Below are 7,691 nucleotides of genomic sequence, written 5' to 3' on the forward strand. Positions count from 1 at the left end.
ATTAATTTCCTTACATGTAATATAATTGTCATTCACACAAATACTTCTACTCTGGGAACTATTAGAAACAAAACTTCCAGTCCATGACTGTGTAAAGATAATCACAGTTTGTAATCGTTGACCTTGGTACATTGTTTCTATTTCTTCATGTGAAAAAAAAATCATTTATTGGGTGTTTATACTTACAAGGCACACATTCCATGTATGTCCTATTCTGGAAGAGGCATCTGTAGTAACTCAGTTCGCTCTCACTATTTTCTCTACACAGAATCTAGAACGTGGTTACTCATCATATATCAAGAGAGTGAACAAATGCAATTACCACCAGCTTACGAAGTATTTAATTTTGCTGGTTTAGCTGCTGTTTCTTCTGTGGTCTCTGGTGTTATTTAACTTTCATTTATCTCTGTCTTTGCACTGTCCAATCTGATTCGTTGTTGTGTGAGATTTGGGGTTTTTTTGTTGTTGTTGTTTGTTTTGTTTTGTTTTTTTTTTTTGAGACGGCATCTTGCTCTGTCATCCAGGTTACAGTGCGGTGGCACAAGCACAGCTCACTGCAGCCTTGATCTCCCAGGCTTAAGCAATCCCACCACCTCAGCCTCTGAAGTAGCTGGGTCTATAGGTATGCTGGCTATGGCTATTAGCCACCATGTCCGGCTAATTGTTTTTTTTATTTTTTGTAGAGACAGTTTCACCATGTTGCCCAAGCTGGTCTCAAACTCCTGGGCTCAAGTGATCCTCCCACCTCAGACTCCCAAAGTGCTTAGATTACAGGCGTGGGCCACAGAACCTGGCCTACTTTTCTCTTTTGTCAGATATTGCAAGGCTTTCAATATGTTCTTCTTGTCTCACATATGGCTCACATTTTCCAAGGCTATGGAAATCAGTGTGTGGCAATATTAGGCCCATTCTCTGTGCTCTTCCTGCGCTGCTCTTTGTACTTTTTTCAGTGGTCTAAGGACAGTTCTAAGGTTTCTGGTTCCAGCAAAGGACCCTTCTACAGTTCCACGTGGTCTTAAGAGTTAATGCTTCACCATGAAGTCGGGGGTCACATGTGGCCTGATCTCAGAAGCCACATGAAAGTAATCAGGTTGTACTACCAGTATTGACCTCATGCTCACTATCAGAATGTTCCATCTGGTCTGTGTAATCCTCAAGTTGTGTAGATCCTGCTGGTCTTTGCCTTTCTCTCACACTTCTGGGATTACTTGCAAAAAAAGTGTATCTTCTCAGAATGTGTGACTGCATCAATCACTAAAGAGGTTGTGTGAGCTGGGTGAGGTGGCTCACACCTGTAATCTCAACATTTTGGGAGGTTAAGCTGGGAGGATCACTTAAGTTCAGGAGTTCAAGGCCAGCCTGGGCAAAATACCAAGAACCCATCTTTACCAAAAAAAAAAAAAAAAAATTTAATTAGCCAGGCATGGGGCTTGTGCCTATGGTCCTGGCTACTCAGGAGGCAGGAGGATCCCTTGAGACCCAGCACTGGAGGCTGCAGAGAGCTATGATCATACTACTGCACTCCAGCATAGGTAACAGAACTAGAATTAAGTGAAAAAAAAAAAAAAGAAGTTATTTAACTCAATAAAAGGAAGACTTAAGTCTTCAAATCAGAGACGAAACACACGATTTTGTATGCGTGCATATTATTTGTATTGCCTTCTGTAAATAGATTCTATAAGTTTTATCTGATTCATGAAGACACCATGACTAGGGATGACCATGTAATTTCTCATCTAGACAGGGACACTCTGGACAAAAGGAGGAACTAATAGTGATTAAGCTGTGACCACAGGTATTAACCTGGACTGTGTCAGGCAAATAAGGATGGAGGATTACCGAATCCAAAAGGTTATTTTTTGACTTTCTCTTTCAAAAATATGCCTTTTCTCCCAACATAGAGAGGCAAATTCAAAAACAGCTGTACTTAACAGACAAGAAAGCTCTACCATATGTTCAAAACTGTTAACTACAGTAGCAGAAACAGAATTTTTGGTACTTTTCAGTCCCTTAATTTTTGGTCTGTAAATTCTATCTCATAGTCCCTCTAGTCAGCAAATATTTCCTGACTATCTAGTATATAACATGCATTGTCTTGGATATTAGTGGTATAGAAAGTGAATACCACAGACCCTCCAGTCAGCAAATATTTCCTGAATATCTAGTACATAACATGCATTGTCTTGGATGTTAGCTGTATAGCAAGTGAATACCACAGACCCAGGGGCCTGCACTCCTGAGATTTACACTCTAATGGGGATAGGAAGGCAATAAACAGACCAGGATTACATAGTCTTCAGAAGGTGTTGAGTGCTTTGAAGAAAACACACACACACACACACACACACACACACACACACACACAAATGCAGGAAGAAGTGTTAGTTGTTGTTTTTGCTTTTGTGTTTGTTTTTTGGGAAGGATATTGCACCATTGCACTCCAGACTGGGTGACAGAATGAGACTCTATCTCAAAAAAAGAAAAAACATTGAGAATGGCTGACTCAAGAGGTTCCACATATCTTTAAGTCACTCATAAATTGCAGAATGGTTTATTACAATTGAATCAGAAATGCACCATGTCATTTATTTGCTATCATATGTTTACAAATGAAAATTTTTTCTATTATAAACACACACAAATAGCTGAGGAAGATGTCCAAATTGAATGAGACTAATCAAATAAAATAATCTATACATTCAAGATTCATAATCTAAAACAGTGCCTAACTACGCCACTGTGATTAAATTACATGCTGCTTAAATTGACCTCCTTATTGAGTTTGATGACAGAGTCTGGAAACCACGTCATTCAAATACTTAGAAATATGGAATATCCTTGGCTTCTGAGTAGAAGGTTGTCTTTCTAGACACAGAAAGACAGTAAAACTGAAAGATGCATCTTTCAACCACAGACAAGTTTCCACATTCACATAAGTGAAGATGGATAATTGTTACTCAGTGAATATTTTTAGCTATGAGCCCTTCAGGAGATTATAATCACATTCACCTTTACATCACTGCATCAATTTTGCAGACAAAGGGTAGGTACATATTTATATACAGAGGCTTTGGACAAGATGTTGACTAAATATCACATTAATGAGTAAATTTGTGAATTTATTGGCATTATAATCTAATTATGGAAGTATTATTTATGCTTTACCAGAGATGTTCCTGAATAGGAAGGTAAACAGAACACAGTCCCTTAAAATAATGTCAAGTTAGACTAGATATTTGAGAATGGAAGTTTCAGATATAAATAGCTAGTAGCATCATACTGTCTACAATATAAACACACACTAATCCATTCAGCATTTCACAGCTATGAGGACGTACAACAGGAGAGTGTTGGGTAGGTAATTAGATCTCTCCTCTGTTCTCTGATTGAACTATTTACTATGAAAGTAGGTTCATACCACATCCTATTTATCTACTCTCTTTATTATTAGATTGCTAAGAGTCTCAAGAGCAAGGAGGCATTGTTATTCATCCCTGTCCCCCTAGCTCCAGAATGCACAAAAGTCACTCAATCTCTGTTTGTGGAATGAACACCGTATGAATGAGACAGGTGGAGAATGGACATGCACTTTCTATTTCTTGGCCATGGAGACACCTGAGCACAGAGTTGGATTTGTTTTCCTAGGCAAAGATTTCACTTGTTGGTCCTGGTTTGGCTCAAGAACATGGGGAGTCCCAAATATAAACATTTCCAGTGAAAGCATACAGATGCTAACTATGTATCTGCTCTATGATGTAGCAGACAATGTTAGAAATTATCTGACCTTCATTTTCACATACAATTCTTTTCCTTCTCCCAATAAAAGATCCTAGTTCTTAGAAGTATTCTTCCCTATTGCCAACCCCGTGATCAGAGCCAGTTGTGCTGGCCCCATTTTCTCTTGTGAGTAAATAAATTAGCTATGGGTGTGTGACCATGGGCATGAGGGAAATTCTGCCAGGGAGTTCCTGGGGAAAGTGCCTTGCTTTTAGAAATAAAGAAAGTCAGCTCCTCTTTGTGCCTACAGATGATGTTGACTTTGGATATCATCCCTGAAATTCCTACAAAGTATCTTGTAGTCATGTGGGAAGCTAGTCTGTGAACCAAGCAAACACAGAACAGACCAAAGAGAACTACGGAAATCTGAGCCAGAGCTTGGATCAACTAAATCTGAATCTTCTCTTCCTCTGGACATTTTGTGTCCTTATTTTTAAAAACCATATATAATTAAATGGTAAAAGATGACAAGACAGTATATGATTCCATTTATATAATATTTTTATGCATAACGTTATATATGGTTATATACCAATCTTTTAGCTGTGGTTATCTTAGGGGAGAATGAGGATTATGAAGAGGGTATTTTTATTTCATACTCATATATTACTGTTATAAAAATAAAACATTGTAATGATTTAGAATTTAAGTATATTTGCATATTGTATGCTTAGTAGACACTAATTACTTTTAACAATAGCATTAATTAAAAATAACTAAATAAAGAAATGAGGATATATATAAATGCAATTTGTTGAGTTCTTATCATATTCCAGGCAGGCATCTTCCTGAAACACAAATAAATCATAATGAGTGTTGCCGGGCGCGGTGGCTCAAGCCTGTAATCCCAGCACTTTGGGAGGCCGAGACGGGCGGATCACGAGGTCAGGAGATCGAGACCATCCTGGCTAACACGGTGAAACCCCGTCTCTACTAAAAAAAATACAAAAAACTAGCCGGGCGAGGTGGCGGGCGCCTGTAGTCCCAGCTACTCGGGAAGCTGAGGCAGGAGAATGGCATGAACCCGGGAGGCGGAGCTTGCAGTGAGCTGAGATCCGGCCACTGCACTCCAGCCTGGGCGACAGAGCGAGACTCCGTCAAAAAAAAAAAAAAAAAAAATATTCAATTCAATATTATTTGCTCATCACAATATTTATAACATTACATTGTGAATTTTATAGATATTCAAAGTATCATTCACAACTGACATAGTGGCAAACTACCAGTACCTATGCTCACGAGGAATATATAGCAAATGAATGAATGATCCAAATCATAATCACTTAAATCATAAATGTTAATCTATTTCTCCATCAAAGAGCAGGATGTAAGGAGAAAAGAATGGTTAACTTTTTCTCTAGTTCAATCTATAATATTCTAATAATAAAGGGACCTAGTCAAGTGGCCATAAGCTAGAGTTGAAAAGGACAGGGTCCTACAATTCCCCCAGAAACAATTAAACTGAAAGGCAGAAAGGATACTCAATGTGTATTTTAAAATATGCCGTCCTAAACAGAACATACAAGCCATATATTGGACTCATGGCATTAAACCAAAGCCATGCCTTTTCAACAGATGGTAATTATTATAAATACTACTTGAAGAAGAATTTTCAGTAAATTTCCTGGACTCCAAAACCAAAGCCCTTTCTACTCTACTATGTCACCTCTAACTTGGTATCTGTGCTCATATGAGATGAAATCCTTAAATTAAATTAGACATGACAAATAAAATTGTATGAGAGAAAAGTGTCTATCATAATTTTGTGAATTAAGATAAAAGGAACAGCCAAAAGCACAATATCACCTAAATTATGAAACTTTATTAACTACAAAACACATGGAAATAAGCAAATGCTATCATCAACTCTCTATTCTAACACTGTCGTGGCATCATTAAATTGGCAAACTACATGTGCCAGAATTGGTTAGGATACTGGGGTCGAAGGGAGGAAGTGGGGATTTTGGACTGGCTATGTCCCAGAGAAGGAAGAAAGCCATCAAGGCCAGAGAAAAGGCAGTCAGGAATTAGCAACAGTCCAACCCAGGGAGTTTAAAAGTATACAAAAAAGAATAAGTAAAACAATAACAACATGCACCATCATTTAATCATTACTAAGCCTTGATGATAAAGTTATCCTTCCCAAAGCCACAGAGCTAACTATGGCAGAACTGGTATTCTCAAGCAGTTCTCTATGACAACAAAGCCCGTTTTTAACCCTATGCTGTATCATCCATATGCAAAACAGATCTGGAGAGCCAGAAGAGCAATGCAGAGGCAGACTTGCAAGCGACATTATCCAGAACCACAGTAAACCCAGTGGGGGAAACAGAAAGAACAGCAGAAGCAAGAATGTGCATAGGCAGATGCCCAGAGAAAACGGGGCCGAAGAGATAGGTGCTGCTCAACAGACACCTTCTCCTTCTCATTGCCTGTGTACTGTCTCCATCCTCAAGATCTGAAAGGTTCTGTGGGCAGCTACTGACATAAACAGGTCTTGGCCTATTTACCATTGACATGATTTTAATAAGAATAAAAGCTAAATGATAGTCAATGTAATTATATAGATATTAGATCTAGGTCTCTCTTTTAATATATATATGTATGTACTTTTTTTAATTAAACAGACATTTTAAGAAAATCCACTTAGATGAAATCCTTCAGAATGATTTTGGTGCCACAAAAATATGAGTTATTTTACTAATAGTCACAATAAGCAACTTTTTAGGGAACCAAAACTTCATAGATTAGGTAATATTTTCTCCCATTTCATCTTACACACCTCTTCTGTTATCATGTTCATGATTTACTTTGTCACAAATGACATTGGGAGTTTTCTGCTAAGTTTCCTTAACCATTTTATGAAAACCACGTATTTATTCGTGATCCAAGAATACTAGCAAAATTGTCCTTAACCACAGAAAACAAAGCCATGATACTAAATGGAAAATTTTTCCTTATCATCAAGTGTGTTTGTATTGCTATGTGCATATGACAACATTTTAGACATGAAACAGTATAAGTATTATTTACTGAATTACATAAGAAATTAAAGAATTATTCAATAAAAAAGAACAAGGCTTTGTCAAGAAAGTTGACTCTGAAAGAGTTGGGAATCAGGGAACACAAGGTTCTTTTTGATTCACTGTTCATCTGAAAGGAAAGAAATGATTTCATGAAAATTCGCATTACCTTCCTGGCACACTTCATCCTAGAAAAAGCGGCTCTTCGTTTAAGCAAACTGCATATGATTTATTAACCTGGAGACAGTAATTTGACTGATAACAGGATTCCCCATTAGAGTTCCATAATGAGCATAAAGGAGACACTATCAGGCACTAGAAAAGATGATATTTGGAGCACAGAAGACTTGGTTCCTACAAGTGCCAGCAGCATCCATTGGCCACATATCCATGGATCACGTATCATCAGACATGATATTTAGCTGGTGTGCACTCATATGAATAAAATGGTTAAGTGGAGAATATCTATCCTTCTTGGTAAACAGTTGCTGCCCCAAGGCCCCACAGTGCTCCCTAACCCTGACCACCCCAGGGGTCCTCCAGGATACCCCCCATTGCTCAGGCTACCTCCAAATCCACAAATACAATAGAGACCTCCAGAACCCTTCCTCCAACGCTGTGGCTGGGGCTGTGCTAGCTAACCGGCATCACCTGTGGCAAGCTAGGCATGAATATCATTTCTGGGTGTAATCAAAAACACTCAGCAGTATGACAGAAACTTCCATCTTTCCCTAACATACAGTAACCTGTTGAGCTATTTGACACTGATTTCTTTCTAAAAGTTACTAGTAACCAGAAATAGGTTTCAGCTTCATGCAAAGTGTTTCTTCCTTGTAGCAGTTTTTTCTCAAATTAAACTTCCTAATTCATGTCTTTTTTTATTTTTTATTT

General features: G+C 38.0%; 1 protein-coding gene across 1 annotated transcript in view; it reads right to left on the reverse strand.

The window, feature by feature from the left end:
• Nucleotides 1-7,691, reverse strand: part of RYR2 (ryanodine receptor 2 (cardiac)) — a 620,934-nt gene that overhangs the window by 538,928 nt on the left and 74,315 nt on the right. The window lies entirely within an intron of this gene.

The sequence above is a fragment of the Mandrillus leucophaeus genome, unplaced genomic scaffold (assembly GCF_000951045.1).
Source record: "Mandrillus leucophaeus isolate KB7577 unplaced genomic scaffold, Mleu.le_1.0 Scaffold165, whole genome shotgun sequence".
Lineage (NCBI taxonomy): Eukaryota > Metazoa > Chordata > Mammalia > Primates > Cercopithecidae > Mandrillus > Mandrillus leucophaeus.